The following is a 24,828-nucleotide window of genomic DNA, read 5'->3' as shown; positions in this document are numbered from 1 at the left end:
ATGCAAATGCACAGACACATCATCTGATGGTGTTTCTTCTGCGCGGCAACGTAACGAAAAAGCTACGACGAAGTTAAATTCTCTGTCAGGCGCACGTGAGGAACATACGGATTTTTTTCAGCTAGGCACGTGCTTGCCATACGCGCTCGTGGCGGTAAGGTGCACGCCCCCGAAAAAGACGACGCGTTTTCATTCGGCCTTGTAGAAACTATTCACTGATTGTGCCGCAGCCACTTTGAAGGGTCAACTATGAAGGAGATTACTTTCAAGGAGCTGTGACTGTACTATCATGAGCAATATGAAAGGGAACGCAGGAACGCGTGGCAAACAGCCTCGAAACAGGCTCGGAGCGATACGCGCATGGCGCTTTGAAAAACGAAGGGGGAAAAGAGGGCGCTCTCCCACTAACTGTTGGCCCTCCCACCACGCTGGCATTTCTGCAAAGCAGCAGCTTACGTCATTTCGCCGATAATGTGGTATCGTCCGACAGCCGATAAGATGGTAATCGTCGCAGTCACTTACACCGATTCATTTTCATTTCTTTCATTAGTTTTGTTTCTTCGCGCAACCGCTTGATAGTATTCTTAGGCCAAGCTTGCCCTGTATTTCAAACCGATTCTTTATTTGAATCGACGCACCCGGTTTTCAGTGGCACCTCGAACAGCGGCGGCGCTCGAACCAATGACGACATACGAATAGAATAAAAAATAAAAAAAAAACATCCCTCAACTGTTTCTCGTGCGACTTTGTCGCACCAAGTTCGTTCATAAAAATTCGCGTAGCACACTGCAGTAGCCCACGCAGAGCAGTCAACTCTGACTTTGTAGTCAGAGTTGTCTAAAATGTCTAAAAGAGGTTATATGCCGCGCAATATTGATCTCATGACAGGCCGCCCATTGTAAACGGTCAACCGGATTATCCAGGTTTACCGAGACGAAGGACGTATAAGCGATGCGCGGCACCGCAGACGACTCCGATCAACAATGAACGACCAATACCTTTGCATCGTGGCTGCCGTCAGCGAAAAACCATTTCAAAGTGCAAACGACGTTCGAGGTGCTCTAGGCCTGGACAACTTGAGCGACAGCACGGCACTACGAAGGCTTAGAGAAGCAGGACTGCGAAGTCGCATCGCCGCACAGAAACCTCTGCTCACCGCAGCCAGCAAAGCAGCTCGCCTGAGTTTCGCTACTGAACACCGCAGCTGAGGCGAGAGCGATTGGAAGCATGTGGTTTTCTCTGATGAGTCCAGGTTCTGGAGCCACTTGGACCAACGAAAGAGAGTGTGGCGGACCAAAAACACACGCTTTAGTCCGCAGAATATCCAAGAGGTGGCCGCCAGCGGACGCGTGTCTGTGAACGTCTGCGGGGCGATTTCCCACGAAGGCCTAGGCCCACTGGTGAGAATTGATGGGAGGTTCACCAGTGCTGCGTATTGCACTCTGCTCGAGCACCAGATGATCCCCTATGTGTTGAACGGGCCGCACCCAGATGGGTGTTATTTTTGCCAGCAGGACTTGTCTCCCGTTCACGCATCGAAGGAGATGGTGCGCCTTTTGGAAGAGCGAGGAGAAATGCAACTTCAGTAGTACGCGAAGGGTGCCGACATGAACATTATAGAGCACGTTTGGGGTCGTATGAAAGTGAACCTTTCGAAGAGGTCCCTAGAATTCGCGAACTCCGACCCACTATGGGAAGCAACAGAACATGAGTGGAAGTGCCTTCAGCGTGATACCGCATTCATCGAGGCGCTCTATACGCGTCTCTGCCCCAATGATGGAGGCCATCATTCAAGTCGGCGGTGGCATGACGCGTTATTAGGCCACCAACGAACAAAACAAACGACGATCATAAGCTGGGGTGACGCTCTTGCCTTATTTCATTTGCTTCTTTATCTTCTTAATATTGAGCAAGTGCCAATAAACTTATGTCGAACCCAGCCTTACAGCCCATTCTTTCCCGATTTACAAGATTTACCATAAATCAATATCGAAGTAACGAACAGCGCTACCTTTTGTAACGATTCGGCGCAAAAATGTTAACAATGACGCAATATCTAGCAGTGTTATCACTGTCTGCTGGCGAAGCGAAGTTCCGCACGTAGCAGACGCCCGGCGGGAGTGCGAACAGTTGTTAAAACAGCGTCCCCCTTTACACTTTGTTTCAGACGGCGCCGCTGCGCATCACCCATATCTGGGTCTGAGGGTGTTTTCTACGCGTTCATGTGTTCCCTTTCATATTGCTTATCATAGTACATGACATTTACATGCATAAAGGAAAGAAATGAAAACACCAACGAAGTGACGAAGCAGCGCTGGAGTATTCGCCTTTTTAGGAGTTATGCGGCTCGCTTATGTCTGCACAGGTAGTGTCATAAAAATTCTGCTCACTGTTAGGATGAGCTACTCAAATTTAAGGATATCATGTATCAACACCACGAAACTGCTGAAATCTATCGAAGTAGTTGCAGAATTTTAAAGCGAAGCCTGCTTTTACTACTCTCCAGAGTTTGCACGTGGCCGACTCTTGTCTATTTCTGGGTTGGTATCCCTGCTATCCCTGCTGATAATATATATATATATATATATATATATATATATATATATATATATATATATATATATATTATATATATATATTCGAACAATAGTTCGAAGAATAGAAGGAACCACGTTACTGACGCTTCGGCCATCATCATCCCGGCCAAACTGAGGAAATTCCGGTTATTTTTCCTACGTGCTTCTATTCTTTGAACTCTTTTGGTGCTGGATCCTGCGATTCTATGCTTCACTAATATATATATATATATATATATATATGCCTGGTGTTTCAGCGAACACTTCCAAATCTTTTTTGAAGCTTGCCTCTGGCAGATAGCACAATTCCAGTGCACGAGCTGGTTCTAACATGAAGGAACTCCTTTTCAAGCAATGAAAGTGAGGAAAAATCAGCAGGGAAGTTATGGTGGAGCACAACGAGAGGATGAATGCCCGCACTCAAGAGATCATAGCAACCACATTGCGGCATTTTTATAGCGACAGCTGTTTATGGGCCCACTGCTCTCCTTTTTAATGCACGCTACACTCCATTTCATACACCAGGTGCAACGCTGTGGAGGTTAGAGATACTTTTTTAGATTGGCTTTGTTCGCACTGTTCGCTCGGTGTTTCCTGACACGATTTTTGTGAAAATTTTCTGTTTTGAATGAAAGAAAAAAGAGAATTTGCTCTTAGAAACAAACAAACCATGTACTCATAGGGCTGCTAACCCGTTGTTTTAAATTAATTTGCTTTTCGTTGTTTCATTTCGCTGCCCGTCGCGGAAGCCTCACGTGCATGCACGCGCGAGCAAACGCCTCCTGGCGTGCAGCGAAGCATAGACGGGAACGCGCGGAGTGATACATTTTGGTGACCGGACTTCTTGCGTAGCTTCCACACCGTTGCACCTGATGTATGAAACGGAGTATAGTGTACGCCGCTGTCTGTCGCTGAAACGAAAATCCTTTGTGAGAAAATTACAAGGAAATGTTCTCATTGTGCCACGAGGATTCCAACTTACGACTAACACATTGATAGTCCAGGATTTTACCTCGCAGCCACTCTGCCGAGCAACAGCAGAGGAGAATACTGACTACAGATAGCGCTGTCGCGTCCGCAGCTGCCATAATTGGCTAACGCTGACTGGACATCGGTGTACCGGATGGCGTCCGCGACTTCTTTTCGTTCTAGCACGTGGCCTTTCCAGTTTCAGATGTAGCCGCACAGTTCATGTGCAGTACTTTAAATGAAGTTTTATTGTGACAATTACAATGACTGGCTGCGTCGCCTTCGTCTTCATTAGCCTTTTTCTTTTGGTGCTCAACTTGTTCTAATGTTTCTTGGACGATGCTGATGTCATCTCGTCTTCTTCAGGGATAGCCTGGTGCCTATTAATGGAGTAGCACAAGTGTAACTTTGAGAAAAGCCATTTGAATCCAGCAGCAAGAAGTAAAGGGTTGTTTTATTACAGACCAGTGCCTACACTGGTCAGAGCAGGAGGTAAGAGGAGGAAGAAAAGCCAAGTCTATCCACTTCACCTCCGGAAGGCGCAACTTCTAGAAATGAACGCGACTCACACTTTTCTTGCTTCTCGAAAGGACATTGCTCGCTCGCACCTGCGAATGTTCACGCCAGTAAACACTGGACGAAACGATCTTAGGCTTGTACTGCACATTAAACTTTGACGGCCATTGCGTCAGTGCTTCGCGTTAGTGAAGAAACTGCATCTTTTTTAACCTGCTGAATTTTTAAGCATTCTTAGGTCTTGTGATTATTGTCTAGTCACGTTAGCATCGTAAAATGTCACCTAAAGGTCACGGCGAGGTTGGTTTTATAGGTCACTGCGTATTCATTCGCTCAAATACCGTTTGTTCCCTAGACTATAGGCGTCAGTAGGTGAAATAGGCCATGAAAAACCACTACCAAACATTTTAGATCGCATATAGGGGCAGCAAAAATAAATTAGCTGAATATCAGGAATAGACGATCACCTGCAGGCAGGTTGGCAGAGAGTTGGAATGGAAAGGCATTGTGGTTAACTAGGGCTGAGCCCTGTTGGCTACCTTACACAGAGGGACCGAGAAGTTGAACATAAGGTGAGAGGACAAGTGAGGACAATAGGACAGAGACCAGCGCTGGAGACGCAGACGAACTGCAGTGCTCATCCCTGCCTCAATGACAGTCGCGCCATCGGGCCTACATAAGAAACCGCAGTAACGGTGTTGTGGCTTTCTGACCTGCGCCATGAGAGGCAATGGCCTCAAGAGTTCATCTACCCATCTTTCACTTACATGAAAGCAGGCAGCACAGAAATAACTTCGTGCAATGAAACCGTTTACGAGGAAAATTTGTGCCTGCGAAGGGAAATGGGGTGAAAACGCCTTCATTACACAACACAGGGATGGTCTGCGAGAGGCCAATGAAATGGCGGAAGATAGATGCCGCTTTAGCGACCGCAGACCAATGAATAATGAAAGGTTGTTGCATTGTTACTTCTGTGAGCGCTCGGTCGTCGAGTAGGCTTCAAGCAACACGCAAAGTCTGCCTTCCGTCATGTAAAGAAGTGCATTAAACAAGAATATGTACTACGGTCTCGTTTGGTCAAGTCGCAATCACAAAAGTTGCACGAAGTACTCCCCATCAATCCTATGCGAAAACAGTAGGTATTAGTAAAGGACATTTTTATGGGCTGATTTTCGGAAGAAGCAAGGAAAAATTTCTTGCAGAATATGAGAGGATTACGTACGTTAAAGTAACCGGTACAACTGCTATGTTTGGATATCGTCGCACGGGACTTGGATTTCTTGTTTTGTTGTTGAAAGGAAGAACAACGACAGTGCAATGTTTATGAATGAGAGAGGGGTAGACGAATATTCAAAGTTGTTTCGAATATGAATCGAATTCTACACCCTCACTATTCGTATTCGTATTCGAAATGTAACTGTTTTGGTATTTTCGACTATTCTAAACTAACCAAATATTTCGCAACAACCGATTGTTAAAATGTGGTTACTATTCTCCGTGTGCTAAGGAAAAGCATAGCGAATTATTACATGTGGAACAAACACTATAGTAATGCAATTTTTGTTTACGGCTTCCCAATGTAAGACTATATAGATGACAATCTATTTTCGTTTGTAGCCCTTCAGTAACTTCCAGTGAGACCGGTAGGTAACGTACACCTTCCAGAAGCGCTTGAGTTTAAGGTCTGGTCAGTAGTCGAGCTAAGCAAGGCACGTTTAGAGTAATGGTAAGAAAAAAGCAGGGAAGAGATTTATACGATTGCATTCGTTACAGGCATTGGTATCGGTATAAGGTATACAGCTAGAGAAGTTTTGAGGAAGATAAAAAAGATAAAAAAAACATGTATACAAAAATGCTGGAATGAAAAGCATGTATAGCATACCTGAGTAACTCAAGCAGGCTAGGTGACTATTTTTCACCGCCCCGTTTCAAAGAGGATGCCAATAAATCAACATGATCATCAAGTATTTGCGGCAGTCTAGTCATGTAGCAGTTTTTTTTTTTTTTTTTTTTACGCTACAACCAGTGATGTTTCCATGCAACGGGTTCTTGTACACGGCAGACAAGTGCTTGAGCAACGTTTCTTTTCTTTTTTTCATTTTCCACAATTCCCGATCTTATTTTCGCAGCCATTTTTTTTGTGTGTTGTTGGAAAGTTAGCGATGCAGAAGTCATTCATTCTTAGAAAGCAGCTTGTTTGCAACATGGTTCGAAACATGTTGAGAGGCTGTTAATGCAGTTTTTAATGATAATTAGTGACGTATTTAAAACTGATCCTTTGTCCCTGATTTGTTGGCTGTCTTTTTCGCACTATTCAGTACAGGCATGATACCTAATTGAACCGAAATAAATATTCCTGCTGTAAGTCCATGCGTCGGCGTTTGACTATTCGATATTCGATTTCGAAGTTTTTCGATTCGAAGTTTTCCGTTCACGGGTGACGTCTGTCATGATTTGCATATCACTGCTCGAACTTCGCTGGAGCACCCCGTAGGCGACGTGTCGTCACAAGCGATAGGGCGTCTCGCAAGCTTGCGCGGGAGGGAAGACCGCGCGTTGCCCCTCGCTTTCTCCTCGCTCGCGCGCGCGGCTCCATTTGCGGCCCCGCGGGCGCGTTAACGACGTCGTCGCCGTAACCAGACGGGACTCGCTCATCGCCGTAGATCATCACCGACACGCCGCAACCGTTTCGGGGAAATGAAAACGACGACACGCGGGCTGATTGCACTGCGCCAAGGGTGTATCCCGTAGCAGGCTGTAGTCGCGCGGTCCTGACGGGTGCCGCTTGGCGCAGCGGCCCGAGCTGGGAACGTGGCCGAATCGATAGGCCGCGACCCTTCCCCGGATGCTTGGGCGAGGGGTCCGCGCTGCGGTCCGATGTAGGTCAGGGGCCCGTGTGGGCGCTTTTTCGGCTACGCCGCCGGTGCATTACGTATCGATTGCCAAGGTCAGAGCAACCGTCCCGCCGGCCATGCGATCATACGCGATTGCCCTTCCCCCAGTTTCATTCCATTCTGCGAGGCTCGATGGGCGCCAGACAACAAGCGTGCCGTGCTTGCTTTGTTTTACGCAGTGTCATTCATTATGAATAGCCAGCAAACGTACTCGGTAACACCAAAGCCGGCGCAACTCTATTAGTAAATGCTGGCGTTTTAACGTGCACCAAATAACGTGCACCCAACCACGGACGCGCCGTAGTGGGGGACTCCAGAATAATTTTAACCACCTTCTTAACGGGCACCCGACGCACGCTACACCGGCGTACTGGCATTTCGCCCGCATCGAAATGCCCGGCATTTTGATCCCGCGCACTCTGGCTTAGCAGCGCAACGCCACAGCCACTACGCCATAGTGGTGGGCTAAACCGCGCAACTCCATGGAAGCTAAAGTTTCCGTGTCACCGCCACCAAGGGCACTATGGGGGCCCCTACGACCGTTGGATTTTTCTAGTGTGCGACTGTTTCGCAATAGTTTTTACTGGCCGTTTGATGCGTGCATTTTTCGAATATGTTGCACAAGTACTTTACTGCGGACTAGTTGGTTCACACTGAACAAGTAACGTACTGCGCAAGATAAAGTGCGGAGCCCCTTTGTGTTAAAAAAAAAAGAAACCTCGTCAAGTGAACTAGATTTTCTTTCGTGTTCAAGCTCTTTCATTTCGTACGCTGCACAATAATGGAAAGTAAATTAATTTGCCATATTATATGCGGAATTTCTTTCCTCAGATTCAGGACCCATATTCGCAAAACGTGCCTTTCTGTCGAACTCACCCGGGACCGTAAGTTACCGTGAGTTCTGTGGGAGGATCATACTGCGAAAATTTAGAAAAAACAAAACAAATGGATTGCCTTTCTTTGTATTCTTTCGAGCTTTTTAATTATTATGCTTTTAATTATGCTTTTAGATAGAAGACCAATCACACTAAACAAGATACTTGGTCTATGGCCAAGAGCGGGCTTTCACAAAAGAGCACTTCTTGCTTTGAAAATGTTTTCGAAAACGAAGATTTTGGGGCAATAATAAATTTCAGTTTATCCAAATAAGCTAAATGAGTGATATAAACGTTGTTCTGGGTTCAAAAGTCATTTATGTGGTGATCATGTTTTTTTACGCTGTGTAATTAGTTGTGTTCTGAGTCTGGCAGTGTAATTACTTGTCTTCTGTGCTTCCGCCATTCAAAATATTTGAGTTTATATATGACCATGTGTACTGAACTCACTCACAAAGCTTTGCGATTCGTGTACTGTTGGACGTGATACATCTGATGTTCTACTGAGTGCTATGTTTCGTGGCATTATTCACTCTGTTTGCGCATATTTGTTTCCTTTGCTAAGTAACAAGGAGTAGCCGGTGCCGCCATAACGGCGCCAACCTCTCCTATTTATCATCTCTATAATAATATTAGAAAAAAGCCTTACACTACAGTGACTTGAATTACCAACAGTGCTGCGTGGGACGTGTGCGGCAGCGAAGAGAACATCGAGTATTAATTGTGCCGCTGTCGTCGATTTCAGTCACAGAAATAGACGCTCTCTATCGCACTGCCATGATTGGACGATTGGCCTTTGTCCGTGCAGGTCCTAGTTGAGCGCCGGCCCCATCGCTCATCGGCCCAAAAGGCTGTGAAGGCACTTGTGTGTTTCTTGGGGACGACTGGCCTGCGTGAACGCCTCTGACTTAGTGGTGTCATCCGCACCCATGCGCGAACTCATCGCGTCCTACCTCTCTCTCTCTCCTTGTTTCTCAACTTTATATTCTCCTTTTCTTTCCCCCAGTGTAGGATTGCCAAAAAGATGCATTTCTGGTTAACATCCCTGCCTTCCCCCGTTCTTTCCTCCTCCTCCTACAATGGAGCTGTTCGTAAGGGCAGATGTCAGTCAATTGGGATGGCGGACATGCGATTACAAAGGCGGTCAGCAAATGGCAAACAAAACTTAGGGACTAAAAGTGGTTTATTCCTTATCATCCATCCAGCTGAGTAGCCGATCTTAGCGACAGCGTAGCGCGGCTTCTTGCGAGCCGCTGACGAATGACCGCATTCACAAAATTCTGCCATGAGGTAGCATCCTTTTAAGTTCTCGCCTTCGGCTGAAAATATGCGGATCCCAGGCCCTGCTGGAAGCAGTTTAAGAGAAGCTTTCATTTGTATTTGCCAGAAGCGCTGTTCTTGTTTAGAGACCATTTGCAGTTCGAAATGTGGCCTATAGGGATTATTTGCGTAGTTTTCTGGGCGCCCCTTGTTCAAATATATATAGACGGCCTTGTTGATTGAAAAAAGGTTTACTCCGACTTAACGTAACAACACAATTGGTTGGCGGGCTAGTTGGTGCGAATCCATAATTATTTGGTTTAGCACAAAACAACTAGATACCAAATCCAAGTAGTGTTTTCTGCTCCTCAGAAACTGTCAATGTTGTGCAGCCGTATATCAAAAACAAGTAAAAAGCCAGATTGTGAAAAGAACCACGCGAAGCATAGTAGCATCGAGCTATGCCTTCTAGTATGCCTTCTTTAAACTTGTACAGCGCTGAGTATGGTTTTTGGATTCTGTCGCATGAGTGCGCTCTGATGATCGGATGTTGGTGGTTCCTGCACATGGTGCTCACTGCGAATATTCTTCTAGATTCTGCTCTCTATAAAGGAGTGACGCAATAAAATGGTGTCATTTGAGAGTAGCGCCTTGTCCTGGTCGTCTCTCTTGTGTACATTGTTTTGCGCTAAGCAAAGTAATTAACATAACAAATTAACAGCAAATGGGTATAGACGTTTCGCCACATATGCAGGTGGCATCTTCAGTATACACTGACACAGAGAGCAAACATCAGAGAGCAAACAGGGATAGCCGATATTCTAATTGACATTAAGAGAAAGAAATGGAGCTGGGCAGGTCATGTAATGCTAGGTTAGATAACCGGTGGTCCATTAGGGTTACAGAATGGGTGCCAAGAGAAGGGAAGCGCAGTCGAGGACGGCAGAAGACTAGATGGGGTGATCAAATTAAGAAATTCGCAGGCGTTAGCTGGAATTGGTTGGCGCAGGACAGGGGTAATTGGAGATCGCAGGGAGAGGCCTCCGTCCTGCAGTGGACATAAAATAGGCTGATGATGATGAAATGAGGGGAGGTCCACTCTACTCGTCGCACACTTCCTTGTAAACGTACGGCAGAGGGCCACGATTAGTGTTGCACCCCGATTGGTCACGACGGATGAACCAGGATTCCAGGAGTTTTACCCCACCTTTGCCTCTCGAGCCAGCCTCGTCCCGTTGTCGAGGTCGAAGCTATGCCCTGTCGTCCAGCAGTGTTCGAGAAGTTCGGTCTTGGAACGCGTTGCATGGGTGGCCTTGGCAACGTCTCCTTTGTGTTCTTTCAATCTCCGTTGCCCTTTTTCTTCCCGTTTCGCCAATGTAAGTCGCGTCACAATCCGCGCATCGGGCTTTGTAGATGACCGCGCTCTGATCGTCCGCAGGGGTGCGGTCTTTCAGTTTCGTGAGCACATTCCCCAAGGTATGAGAGGGTTTAAAAAACGGTTTGTACGTCCAGCTGACGCAAAGCTCTCCAAACAGCGTCTGACACATCCTGGACATAGAGGATAGATACAATAGACGCTGCCCTCACTCGTGACTCACTCCCCCTTCTACTCCGCATTCGCTTCTCAGTATCGTTAATGAACGTCCTGGGATAATGGCGCCGTTTTAATGCATCAGATACCTTTCCTGCTTGTAGCCGCAACTGCTTGCTCGAGCACGCTGCATCACAACGTGACAAAAAAGTTCTTACAGCGGAGCGTTTGTTTTCGGTCGGGTGATGCTAGTCAAAAGATGAAAAAATTTCGGTGTCGCACTACTTACGGTACACTGTCATTTCTACACTGGCATTACCGGCTCGGCGTGCAAGCACATCCAGAAAAGGCATCTCTCTCTGTTTCATACGTGAACTGAATGACGTGGTGTACGCTGTTCAGCGCTGCATGGAAAGCAGCCAGGTTTGCCCTTTTCAAAATTACAAAAGTGTCATCCACGCACCTACAATACATTTTCATCCGAAAAGGTAGTGTGTTGAGCACTTGTGTCTCGACATGATTCATCCCTAGGTTTGCCACGGCAACGGAAACAGTACTTTCCATAGGGCACCCTTCAATTCAATGATAAATCGTGTTGGCGAAACAGAAGTTGGTTTGGTTCAAGCAAAGCAGAACGTTCGCTGCGGCATTGGGAAGCAGACTAGAGCTTGCACCTATTTTACCAGGCACCTAATTATAAAATAGGTACAAGCGTGCCATGCGCTCGGCCAGTATGGAACCTCAACGCTGGAAAAGGGGTGTTTGTGCCACACACGAGGGCGTCCCCACCTAATGGGTTCCTTGGGACGCCACGTGGGAAATGACAGCTATGGAAGCGGACCAAAACCTCATTTTTATGACTTTTTCTTCCTATAAACGAACACGTTTGGTCATCTTACAAACAGACCAGCGCAACCAAAAGGCCGCGGTTGACATCGATCCGTAGACCTCACTGAATCATTCAATCAATAGTAGTGGCGGGCGGAGTGTAGAAAGATGTATACGAGCATCACCTCCCTCCCGGGTCACCTTGGTTTGTACTATATCCGGTGCTTGTTTGCCAAGTACCCGGCCAATCAAGCAAGACACCAGCTAGCACCCGAAAAGTCGGGAAAATAGGTAAATAAAGCTACGCTTTCTTTGCCTCTTGCTATGGTTTTTTGCGCATTACGATTTAACGACAAAAGGCTCATTACAGGCATACAAGTTCGGGAAAAATCTTTTAGGTTCAAGTTCACGTGATAATTATCTGCCTCCAAACGAAACCTTTATATTTTTGTAGCTTATTCTGCCTAGCACTGTGTCTGGCCGTTCGAAGTGCAGTGCACTTGGTGGTTTTAGCATCATCATCATCATCATCATCATCATCATCATCATCATCATCATCATCATTATCATCATCATCATCATCATCATCATCATTATCATCATCATCATCATCATCATCATCATCAGCCTGGTTATGCCCACTGCAGGGCAAAGGCCTCTACCATACTTCTCCAACTACCCTCGTCGTGTGCTAATTGTGGCCATGTTGTCCCGGCAAATTTCTTAATCTCATCCGCCCACCTAACTTTCTGCCGCCCTCTGCTACGCTATCCTTCCCTTGGAATCCATTCCGAAACTCTTAATGACCATCGGTTATCTTCCCTCCTCATTACGTGTCCTGCCCATGTCCATTTCTTTTTCTTGATTTCAACTAAGATATCATTAACTCGCGTTTGTTCCCTCACCCAATCTGCTCTTTTCTTATCCCTTAACGTTGCACCTATCATTCTTCTTTCCATAGCTCGTTGCGTCGCCCTCAATTTAAGTAGAACCCTTTTCGTAAGCCTCCAGGTTTCTGCCCCGTACGTGACTACTGGTAAGACGCAGCTGTTATACACTTTTCTCAAGTTACTAAGGTATCCTCCATTAACTCTTATCCCAAATATGAACCTGGCAACGTTTAACGCTAGAACGTTATCTAGTGAGGCGAGTCTAGCAGTGCTATTGGAGGAATTAGAGGGCAGTAAATGGGATATAATAGGGCTCAGTGAAGTTAGGAGGCCAAAAGAAGCATATACAGTGCTAAAAAGCGGGCACGTCCTGTGCTACCGGGGCTTAGCGGAGAGACGAGAACTAGGAGTCGGATTCCTGATTAATAAGAACATAGCTGGTAACATACAGGAATTCTATAGCATTAACGAGAGGGTGGCATGTCTTGTTGTGAAACTTAATAAGAGGTACAAAATGAAGGTTGTACAGGTCTACGCCCCTACATGCAGTCATGATGACCAGGAAGTCGAAAGCTTCAATGAAGACGTGGAATCGGCGATGGGTAAAGTCAAAACAAAATACAGTATACTGATGGGCGACTTCAATGCCAAAGTAGGCAAGAAGCAGGCTGGAGACAAGGCAGTGGGGGAATATGGCATCCTAAACCATGCTCACCACACGAAGCACGCAAAAGCGAAAATGAAGCGAAAGAATGGTGAAACAAAAGATCTATAATATAGACTGCTTGCGAAGTTTGACTTGCATGGTGTGACGCTCGAGCTTCGCTGGTGGACCATCTTCACAGAGTGGAAGGGACGGTCATTTTTTTCATCTTTTTTTTTTTGAGAGCATGCACCGTACCGCCGTAAGCACGCGTGGCAAGCACGTGCCTCGCTCAATGATCGGTGGCCTCAACACACGTGCTCTCACGAGAAACTCTAACTTCGTCGCAACTTCTTTTTTGATTAGGCTGCAGCTCAGAAAAGACACCATCAAAACATGCGTCTGTACATCTGCATAAAGCAGAGCTGGGCCCCTATATCTGCGTTCTATGGGGTTGCTCACTGAGCTCGCTATGGAGCGATCAAGGAAGCAGCGGCGCTCCGAGCAGCCTCTGGCTGTTACGGAGTGGCCATTTTCCTTGCGCTTTCTGAAGTGCGGCGGAGTGCTTGAAGCTTCTTGCTTCACTTGTGCCGCGGGTTCTGCCGGTATGCCACTTATACCAGGCTAGCCCTTCTCTCCCCACACTCCCCACTTTCCCCTCTTCCTCCCACACCTTCCTTACTTTCCCCCTGCCACTGTGCTTTCTGAGCTCCTTCCCACCTCCCAACCCCCTCTTGAAAATCAAAAAGCAGGCCAGTATAGCAGATCAGGGGACACGAACTGGTGTTTAAGCATAATAACGCGACTATGACATCAGTCCCCGGACTCATGTCGCTGGTGCGCAGTTAAACTAGCAAGCTTGCGCTCCTCAAGGCTATGTTTGACGTTGAGTATTGGAATCTGAACCTGGCAACGTTTAACGCTAGAACGTTATCTAGTGAGGCGAGTCTAGCAGTGCTATTGGAGGAATTAGAGGGCAGTAAATGGGATATAATAGGGCTCAGTGAAGTTAGGAGGCCAAAAGAAGCATAGACAGTGCTAAAAAGCCGGCACGTCCTGTGCTACCGGGGCTTAGCGGAGAGACGAGAACTAGGAGTCGGATTCCTGATTAATAAGAACATAGCTGGTAACATACAGGAATTCTATAGCATTAACGAGAGGGTGGCATGTCTTGTTGTGAAACTTAATAAGAGGTACAAAATGAAGGTTGTACAGGTCTACGCCCCTACATGCAGTCATGATGACCAGGAAGTCGAAAGCTTCAATGAAGACGTCGAATCGGCGATGGGTAAAGTCAAAACAAAATACAGTATACTGATGGGCGACTTCAATGCCAAAGTAGGCAAGAAGCAGGCTGGAGACAAGGCAGTGGGGGAATATGGCATAGGCACTAGGAATAGCAGGAGAGAGTTATTAGTAGAGTTTGCGGAACAGAATAATATGCGGATAATGAATACCTTCTTCCGCAAGCGAGATAGCCGAAAGTGGACGTGGAGGAGCCCGAACGGCGAAACTAGGAATGAAATAGACTTCATACTCTGCGCTAACCCTGGCATCATACAAGATGTAGACGTGCTCAGCAAGGTGCGCTGTAGTGACCATAGGATGGTAAGAACTCGAATTAGCCTAGACCTGAGGAAGGAACGGAAGAAACTGGTACATAAGAAGCCGATCAATGAGTTAGCGGTAAGAGGGAAAATAGAGGAATTCCAGATCAAGCTACAGAACAGGTATTCGGCTTTGACTCAAGAAGAGGACCTTAGTGTTGAAGCAATGAACGACAATCTTGTGGGCATCATTAAGGAGTGTGCAATAGAAGTCGGTGGTAACCCCGTTAGACAGGATACCAGTAAGCTATCGCAGGAGACGAAAGATCTGATCAAGAAATGCCAATGTATGAAAGCCTTTAACCCTACAGCTAGAATAGAACTGGCAGAACTCTCGAAGTTAATCAACAAGCGTAAGACAGCTGACATAAGGAAGCATAATATGGATAGAATTGAACATGCTCTCAGGAACGGAGGAAGCCTAAAAGCAGTGAAGAAGAAACTAGGAATTGGCAAGAATCAGATGTATGCGTTAAGAGACAAAGCAGGCAATATCATCACTAATATGGATGAGATAGTTCAAGTGGCTGAGGAGTTCTACAGAGATTTATACAGTACCAGTGGCACCCACGACGATAATGGAAGAGAGAATAGTCTAGAGGAATTTGAAATCCCACAGGTAACACCGCAAGAAGTAAAGAAAGCCTTGGGAGATATGCAAAGGGGGAAGGCAGCTGGGGAGGATCAGGTAACAGCAGATTTGTTGAAGGATGGTGGGCAGATTGTTCTAGAGAAACTGGCCACCCTGTATACGCAATGCCTCATGACTTCGAGCGTACCGGAATCTTGGAAAAACGCTAACATAATCCTAATCCATAAGAAAGGGGCCGCCAAAGACTTGAAAAATTATAGACCGATCAGTTTACTGTCCGTTGCCTACAAAGTATTTACTAAGGTAATTGCAAATAGAATCAGGAACACCTTAGACTTCCGTCATCCAAAGGACCAGGCAGGATTCCGTAAAGGTTACTCAACAATAGACCATATTCACACTATCAATCAGGTGATAGAAAAATGTGCGGAATATAACCAACCTTTATATATAGCTTTCATTGATTACGAGAAAGCGTTTGATTCAGTAGAAACCTCAGCAGTCATGGAGGGACTGCGGAATCAGGGTGTAGACGAGCCGTATGTAAATATACTGAAAGGCATCTATAGCGGCTCCACAGCCACCGTAGTCCTCCATAAAGAAAGCAACAAAATCCCAATAAAGAAAGGCGTCAGGCAGGGAGATGCGATCTCTCCGATGCTATTCACAGCGTGTTTACAGGAGGTATTCAGAGACCTGGATTGGGAAGAACTTGGGTGGTTTTATACCGGGAGTTTTATTTTACCGTTAGCAGAATATTTAAAAATCGCCTGTGGCATTAGGCCAAATCTACTTATTGAGCTGGAATACTCGAGGTATAGATTACTTACACTGGAAATAAATATGCGTATTTGACTAATTAACCCAATTTCACTAACTAAGTTTTGATCTAATTAGCTTAGCGCACATATTACAATACAGTTTTTTGATAAGGCACATCCACTTGCAACGAATTTTGAAACTAGCACCAGTTTTGAGATAACCGCAGGCTAACCTGCCCTAAAGCAGCACTGTTGCTTCACTTACTTCTTTAATAAAATGCATTATTGTGCATTTAAAGCTCAAAAGTTAATGGAACACCAATGCATGTCGTCGCAAACTTTTGAAACGTTTATCTCGAAACTAGCGTCAGTCTCATAATTCGTTCCAGGTGGGTATGACTTTAAATGTCACCGGCTACATTTCGTAAATTGCAATTTGTGATTTAAAAGTTATTAGTGGTTCAAATATTCGTTATTAGTCAAATAATTTTCTTGTGCAGATAATGGCTGCCTCTGAGAGTAATCTAGCTGAAGAAGTGGAATTGTGCTGCATGTCACAGGTTTTTTTTTAAATTTTGTTAACGATAATTCTGCTAACGAGAAAACACTTGGCTCTTGGCTCCTTCTGCGTCTTCGCTTTAATTTGACTCGTCCTGATTTCGAAAAAGCGGTGCGAGCTGCAGCTTGTCCTTAGCAACGTCTTTGAAGGGCGTTTTTAGAATCTCCGCCCGAATTCACAAAGAAGTTCTTACGCTACAGCTGTTGATAAGAACAGGTACCACCCGATTTCGTGATGCGTGACATATTATTAACGAACGCAGTCGGCATCAGGTTATTATCGCCTGTAGAATATGTTATAGTGACGCCTTTCCGGCGTGGTTATACGTAGAGGCGAGCGCCAATCGCACGACAAATTACAGCAAAAAATTGGCATTCGGTTTTGCAAAAGGAGCAGCGCGCGCGCTTTGCAGTCTGGCCGTGATCTCAGAATTCTGAAGATATTAGTGGCTTGTACCTATTTACAATTTAACAATTTTACAATTACAATTACAATTACAATTTTACAGTGGGTGATCTAATCGAATAGCAGCAGGTACTACCAGCGCCCATGAAAATGAGAAGTGCCACTGCAGCTGCGCTTCGCTGTTTCAGAACACGCAAACGGCTTATTTGAATAGCAATTTCAATAGCGGATATCTTGACAGATTGACGAGGTTTAACGTCGCAGGGCAATTGATGGACTATGACGGACGCCATAATGCAGAATTTCAGATAAATTTGCATTGCTTAGGGTCATTTAACGTGCACGTAAATCTTGGATAGAGTGCGTTTTCGCATTTCACTCAGGATTTAATGCGCTGCACCGTACTCACCATTTGAACGCCGGATCAGCTTAACTTACCGCTGCGGGATACTATAAAGCGCTATCCCTCGAGTGCTTGAGCATCATATGGCGTCATGCGGAGCTTGTGGGTCCGACTCAAGAATACGGGGATGACACTACTTAAGCCTTCATAGAGGAGAAGCTCGCTATAGAAATCGAAGATAAGGTGCTGTAAACAAAAATTTTAAAAATAAATAATAGTGGGCACGTAATCGCAAACAGGTCTTACGATATAATTGTTTTCAGGAGCGAATTCCTGCCAATCCTGATGCTAGCTAGACATGTGATTAGCGAAGGTGGTTGGCCAATGGCAAACAACACTTACGAATACGAAAGTCTTGGTGAATTGGACCTCTGATGAAAAAATGGTTTGCACGAAAAAAAAAAACGTTAAAATGCTAGAAGTCATGTTTTCAGGTGCTTTGCAGCGGAGGACTAAGGGTCAATATGTTCAGCACGGGGGGTGAACTTCATGCTGGGCCACTGCTGCCCAAAATTCTGGGCCTGTTTCTTTTCCCGTCTCCCCAACACGGCTGCTGTATATAACTGCGAGGACCCCAGTCTTGCGCCGGTGCCTGCTACATCTGCCAATCTCAGTGTGCGCATTCTTTACCGGGAGATCGAAGGTGCCTCTCCAGTTCGCTGCCAGGTTCACGTTTCAGGCTATCCTCGTGCAACAACTCCTTTAATCCAGAGTTTTGTCCGTCAAGAGTTGGCCTACGGGGGGATCCATACAGTTTGCTTCGTATGAACAGACCTGATTGTCACTCAGCTGGCGCGCCCGTTAAAACCCGGACTCCGTACTCTCGTCCTCGTTACCGCGACCAAGCAGAATGGCGCACTTCCGATGACAGGCCCATTGGCTTCACTTGTGGACGCGTCGGTCACATTTCTCGCCATTGCCGAAGTCCTTGGAATTCCCAGTATTGGTCAAGCTTTCCGAATAACCGTCGCTGACCCAGCCCGCCAACCCAGACGGAAGACAACAACATTGCCCAGACGTTTAGGTCTAGTGGATTCAATCGCTCCCCCTCGCCACACCAACGTCTTTTCCACTGGCCCCTACTCCGTCGGTCCCCGTCTCCCACCTACTTCCGGCGCTCTTCCATACGGAAAATTATAGCGGGCGCAGCTCATAGAGGTGATGCTGTTACGACGACCCGACCTTTAATTCTTTTACGGACTCTGCCTACCCATAATAATCTAATTGACGTGGATGGTGTATCCGTAGCAGCCCCGACAGATACAGGTGCACAAATATCGGTCATGAAATCTAAACTTCGTGCGCAACTAAAGAAGGCCCTCACTCCTGCCCCGCCACCCGTCGTCCGTGTCACGGATGGCGGAACTCCAGCTGTTATTGATATGTGTGCAGCTCGTGCGGCTGCTGCCGGTCGCCAGACTTCTGTATTGCTTTATTTTGCAGCACATACCCTTACTATATAATCTTGGGCCTCCATCTTTTGTCGGCGCATTCGGCCCTTATTGACTTTGCTGCGGGAGCTGTGCAACCTCTTCTACCATATGATGAATACCCTACTACAGATTCTACGACTGCTCGTATGGGTTCAATTGACTACGTTCGCTTGCCTCACCTCACCGTGACTTATATTGCTGCATCGCCCGAACCACCTGCCACGGACGGAGGCTATGCAGTCTTTCCTAACACCACAGTCCTCCTTTGGCAAAACGCCGCCTTCCCGCCACACGGTGATCCCTATCAAGGACAACGCCACCTGGCTTCCAAAGGTGAAATTTGAACTGTGCCCTCAAGTGCTACCTCGCGGGATTTGTCTTGCAGCGCCCTGTGAGAATATTATTAGCGGAGGCGGCCGGCAAATTGTAAAGATCACTCACGAAATAAGAGCTTTGTGAATTCGGCCGTTGATTCATTTTTCGCCCGTTTTCACTCTACGCGCCACCCAGCTAGCGCGGCGTGCGCTTACATTGCTTACTAGCTGAGCCCATGAGATTGAAAGCTCACTTTCATTTAACCGGTTCCAACTGACGTGCTTGCATTGTTGCCATTTTCGCTTGCTCAGATTACATCGTCCTCTGGCTAAAAATGCTCACTGCTACCCTAGTAACTCCCACTTACGGCAAAGGCACGGCGCGGTTTCTACCCTCTTCTAAAGAGGGCGAAATGGTGCGCAGTGGGGCAGGGAAGTAAGCGACACCCTAACGACCAAACGTCGGGGCCGGAATTTGCGGTGATTTCGGACCGTCAGAGCTCGTGGTCGCGACTTTGGTGAAGCACGCCTTATTCATGATTACGTTGACATTCAGCTTTTTGTGGAGTAATTCGGACAACGAACCACCGACCTACATTGAGATGACTGCACCATCCTCCGCCTTTCTTTCCCCGCCATACAGTAGAAAAGACCGAGATGGACCGAGGGCACAAAGCACAGGCAAAATGTGAAGTCCACGCGTCATTAACCGACCAACGACCGGGCGCCCGCCCACGTGCGGCGGTCGAGCTCGCCGCCTCCCGCGTACGGCGGCTCCGCGTGTTCACCATCGCGTGAGCGATCCGCCGCCGCGGCGAGAATTCACCGGCAGGCGATGATTGCGGCGTGGCCATTGCGGAAAGAGCACTAATTAGCCGCCGAGGCAGGCATTAAGGGGTCGATGGTGCCGCTCGCGTGCATATGGCGAATCGGCGGAGGAGCGTTGGCCTCCTCGTCCGCTGCGGTGAACATCAAATATTCAGCGCTTTCTCGCGCGCGCCGACGCGATATTGGCGCGAGTCGTCAACCTGGGCCCGGGCCACGGCTCAGTGGGCGTTAATACGCGCGGACCAAGTGCGACTGCGACCGCTAACACGCGCGTTCGCTTGGGCGTAGCTTTGCTTAAATCATGCCGGCACGTTCACACTCGTTTTTCTAGCTCCGTGGCCTCGCGGCAGCGCCAGATTGGAGCTCCTGCTCGCTCCCTTTCGCAGCTGCGGGCTTTGGTCAGCCTCCTCAAACGTTTTCGTCTGCTTACCATCCTGCAAGAAAGAAAGAAAGAAAGAAAGAAAGAAAGAAAGAAAGAAAGAAAGAAAGAAATACTAACTAAAAACGTGATTGCGTGCGCGCGTAGGTGCGACATAGGAAATGAAGATTACGAATTAAAGCTCTGCTACGAAGAAAGTGTCATAGTGTTGGTAATGAGTAATAAAGTGTGAGCTCGTTATGGCAGCGTAATTTGCAACCTGACTTGCATTCCGTTCCGTTTCAACGAACCAGTCGAGCTGAAGGGGAATAGGAAAGGATCTAGTATCTAGAAGGACCAGTGCGAGAACTGTTGCATGAGTCACATGCTTTCGAAGCATTGCCGCTTGCACATATGAGCGAAGTAAACTTGATGTAATAATTTAAAGTGCTGACGCAGGAGGCGAGGGAGGGGGGTGCACATGAATCTAGAAAGAGGCAGCGCTCTTCGCCCCGCTTCTTTCGTTGTGAGCAGCCGTTAAGCAGTGACACCAAAATGCCTCTAGCATGCTGCTGGCCGGGTCGTGCGGACCACACGATTTTAGCTGATGGCTTCGGTGTCCCTAATTTTTCTTTATGTGCAACGTTTAAAACAGTTCTTTGCACTGATCAAACAAGCAAAATAAGGGAATGGGCATTTAAGAATCAGCGAACAATCTCCTGAGGGACAAACAGACGCGGCAATTAGAACAAACAATGCTTAGCTAATAGGTGTCCGGCACCCTTGCGGGTATTTAAACGTTTCTTCATTGCTTGTTGTTTGCAAGTAAACTCAATGTTACGGACTGCAGCGGAGATTGGAGCCCGCAAAAATCTGCATTGTAGCATATTGTGTGATGCTTAGAATTGGTTTTATAGATAAATCTATACTTGGTGTTGTGTTCTGCTCAGTCTACGCTAGTTGCAAGATATTGACACATGCACTTGTTTATCTTCATGGGTGACCCCGTTTCACCGCTTGACATATGTTAGCGCACAGCGCAGGACGCGCCTGCATGTACACTCTTAAAACGGTTGCACCCTTTGGAGTGTATATTTACCCGCCGTGGTTGCTCAGTGGCTATGGTGTTGGGCTGCTGAGCACGAGGTCGCGGGATCGAATCCCGGCCACGGCGGCCGCATTTCGATGGGGGCGAAATGCGAAAACACCCGTGTGCTTAGATTTAGGTGCACGTTAAAGAACCCCAGGTGGTCAAAATTTCCGGAGTCCTCCACTACGGCGTGCCTCACAATCAGAAAGTGGTTTTGGCACGTAAAACCCCAAATATTATTATTATTATGGAGTGTATATTTGTCCCACAACTATAATCGTCATCTACCTTGTCACACACACACACACACACACACACACACACGTGTGTACATATATATATATCGAGGTCGCGGGATCGAATCCTGGCCAGGGCAGCCGCATTTCGATGGAGCCGAAATGCGAAAACACCCGCGTACTTAGATTTAGGAGCACGCCGACCTTGCGAGGCGGCCAGGACTCAAGACATGAAGGCACCGGCCCACCGCCAATCTCTCTGAAATATAGAGCAATAAAGTTTTTCCATTCCATTCCATACTTTCCTGCCGAGAATGCTGTGTCATACTGATAACGCGCAAGCCGTTCGTGACCGGGAAGTACCGGACTCGCGGCGTTAAAGAAACGAAACGTGGGCAGGACAGACGACGATTATAGTTGTGGGACGAGATAAGCACCAAAGATCGTAATTTTTACACACAGACACACACACACACACACACACACACACACATATATATATATATATATATATATATATATATATATATATATATATATATCGAGGTCGCGGGATCGAATCCCGGCCACGGCGGCCGCATTGCGATGGAGGTGAAATGCGAAAACGCCCGTGTACTTAGATTTAGGTGCACGTTTCCGGAGCCCTCCACTACGGCGTTTCTCATAATCAGAAAGGGGATTTGGCACTTAAAAAAAATCCATAATGAATATATATATATATATATATATATACATTAGTCATATCATAAGAAGCCAACAAACACTGACACCAAGGCCAACATAGGGGAAATTACTTGTGCTTAATAAATGAAATAAAGAAACCATAAAGTAATGGAAATTAAAGTGGATGAAAAAACAACTTGCCGCAGGTGGGAACCGAACCCACAACCTTCGTATTTCGCGTGCGATGCTATATATATATATATATATATATATATATATATATATATATATATATATATATTTGCCGCGATACCAACGGACCCTGCAGCAGCAGCTACGCCAAACCAGGGAGGATAGGCGAAGAACGCTTCGCTTTCAAATAAAAAAAGGAACCATCACAGCCCGCAGGAGGCCAAGCTAAGAGATTTATTTCAACATTAAAAAACGAAAACAAGGTAATAAGAACGCTTGCTCGCGTTTGTGATGCATTGTAATAGATTCTCTCTATTTGTTATTTAAAACTAGGCTTCAAAAGCATTTTTCTTTCAAGAACAGCCGTAAACATGCAGCGCCGCAGCTGTGCCCGACGGTCCCAGCACAGTGCCAGGGCCCGTCGCACCCTCTTTCTCCTCTCGCAGTCCGAATTGGGAAGCGCAGCAAAACAGTGACACGCTTGCAGTTGCAGCAACGCGAGAGACAATGAAAGTAGCAGGAAAACAATTTGTCGCCGTCTTTCTGCGGGCGTGGACCAACACGTGGAAAAACGCGCGCGCGGTCGCTGAGCGCGATGCGATGAATCTAAAATAGCCGGTCAGGCTACCGTAAATAGCCGCGCGGCTCACGATGGTGACTTTAGGGTCGGAGATTCGCACACGCAACACGGCAGCCCATTACGAAGGCTCTCGTAATGGTCTTGTCGATGTCCGTGAGCGAGCCCCCAACTTCTGACAGCGTGCTATTTTCGAGTCTCCCGTGCACGCATGGCCGCGGTCGGCCTGCGACTTCCTCTTCAAGTGGGCTCCGCTGCACGCCATGTGTTGGCTGTCACTACGTGCTTCCTTTCTCTTTTTCCGTGCCGGCTGCGCGGCGCTGCCTCCGTCCGTCTGTCCACTTAAGGCAGCCGCAGCAGTCGGCTCTGGAGATGGCATTCCTTACGGCGCCTTGTGGAAAATTGATTAACTGGCGCTTACGGCGACGCTTGCACGGCCCGTAACAAGATCACTTTCGCCATCTGTTTCCGCTCATGCTGTACGTGAGTAATAGCTCGCTGATGAATTTACTCAATGGCTGCTGGTTCGCCCAATGGCATGAACCGTTTGCAGCGGATGTGAACTTGCCGCGCGCATTATGTTCGCCGGATTATACAAGATAGATTACGAAACGTTTCCTAGTTCCTGTTATGTCTGCCATCCCCGTCTTGCTTTTGTTCGAGAGCATATCAGTACAAGAGTTCTGTTTCCGTTTCGATTTGACCAAAATACCCCCCCCCCCCCCCCAATCTGTGTAATGAAACCTCCAAATGTTGGTATTACCACTCTAAGAAAATTTTACACCCTTTGGAACCTTTACACCCTTTAGTTTCCTTTCTTGAAAACGCAGCGCTCGTTACTTTCCTGTCGGGAATGCTATGTCATGCTGATAACGCGCATGCCGTTCGTTACTGGAAACTACCGGGCTCGCCGCGTGAAAGAAAGGAAATGCGGACAAGACAGATGACGATTATTGTTGTGTGGCAAATATACACCCCAAAGGGTGCAACTGTTTTTAGAGTGTACATCCATTCAGTCATAACTCTCCTGTTGCTCTTCTCTGACGTTGCCGTGAATGTTCGTTATCAGTGGTCACGTGTGCCGCGCATGCACACATATTAAATGGGCGGCTGACTGCGTCAGATACTCGATTATTGTCGCTTTTCATCCCTTCAAACGGTGACTCTTTCTTTCACTCACTCACTCACTCACTCACTCACTCACTCACTCACTCACTCACTCACTCACTCACTCACTCACTCACTCACTCACTCACTCACTCACTCACTCACTCACTCACTCACTCACTCGCTCACTCGCACTGTCGCTTTTGTTTCATATGATGGTTCTGGCTTTGACTGCTGTTTTAAAATCTACAGAGAAAAGGCAAAATGTCGCGATCAAATACTACATGTGGGGCATCATCATCTGAATTGCTTTATTACTTCGACATGACTACACAACGCAAAAGACGAGCACAAAAGTAAGGACAAGACACAGGAGCTGGTCGTGTCCTTTCTTGTGTCCCCGTCTTTTGCGCTGCATGTGCAGTCATGTCGATATTGAATGACCAACTCGCCCAAGCTTCCACTTTATCACTTTATTACTTCCGTCCTTCAGAGTCGTGCAGTACATTAAAAAATAACGTAAACGTAATATGGAAGATATCTTGCTAGTGAGGTCGTTTTCATTATGAAGTGACAATTTATCTCGCCGATCTACCCACCTGACCCCGCACTCAACCTTGCTCCGTCGCTAATTTATGTGTGCAGTGCTTCGCGAGCATAGCCGCAATTTCTAATCGATAACCAAGTTTCTTGGCAAGAATAGGAAACAAATAAAGCACGT

Source organism: Dermacentor variabilis, unplaced genomic scaffold, assembly GCF_050947875.1.
Source record: "Dermacentor variabilis isolate Ectoservices unplaced genomic scaffold, ASM5094787v1 scaffold_12, whole genome shotgun sequence".
Lineage (NCBI taxonomy): Eukaryota > Metazoa > Arthropoda > Arachnida > Ixodida > Ixodidae > Dermacentor > Dermacentor variabilis.
This window is presented reverse-complemented; position numbering follows the sequence as displayed.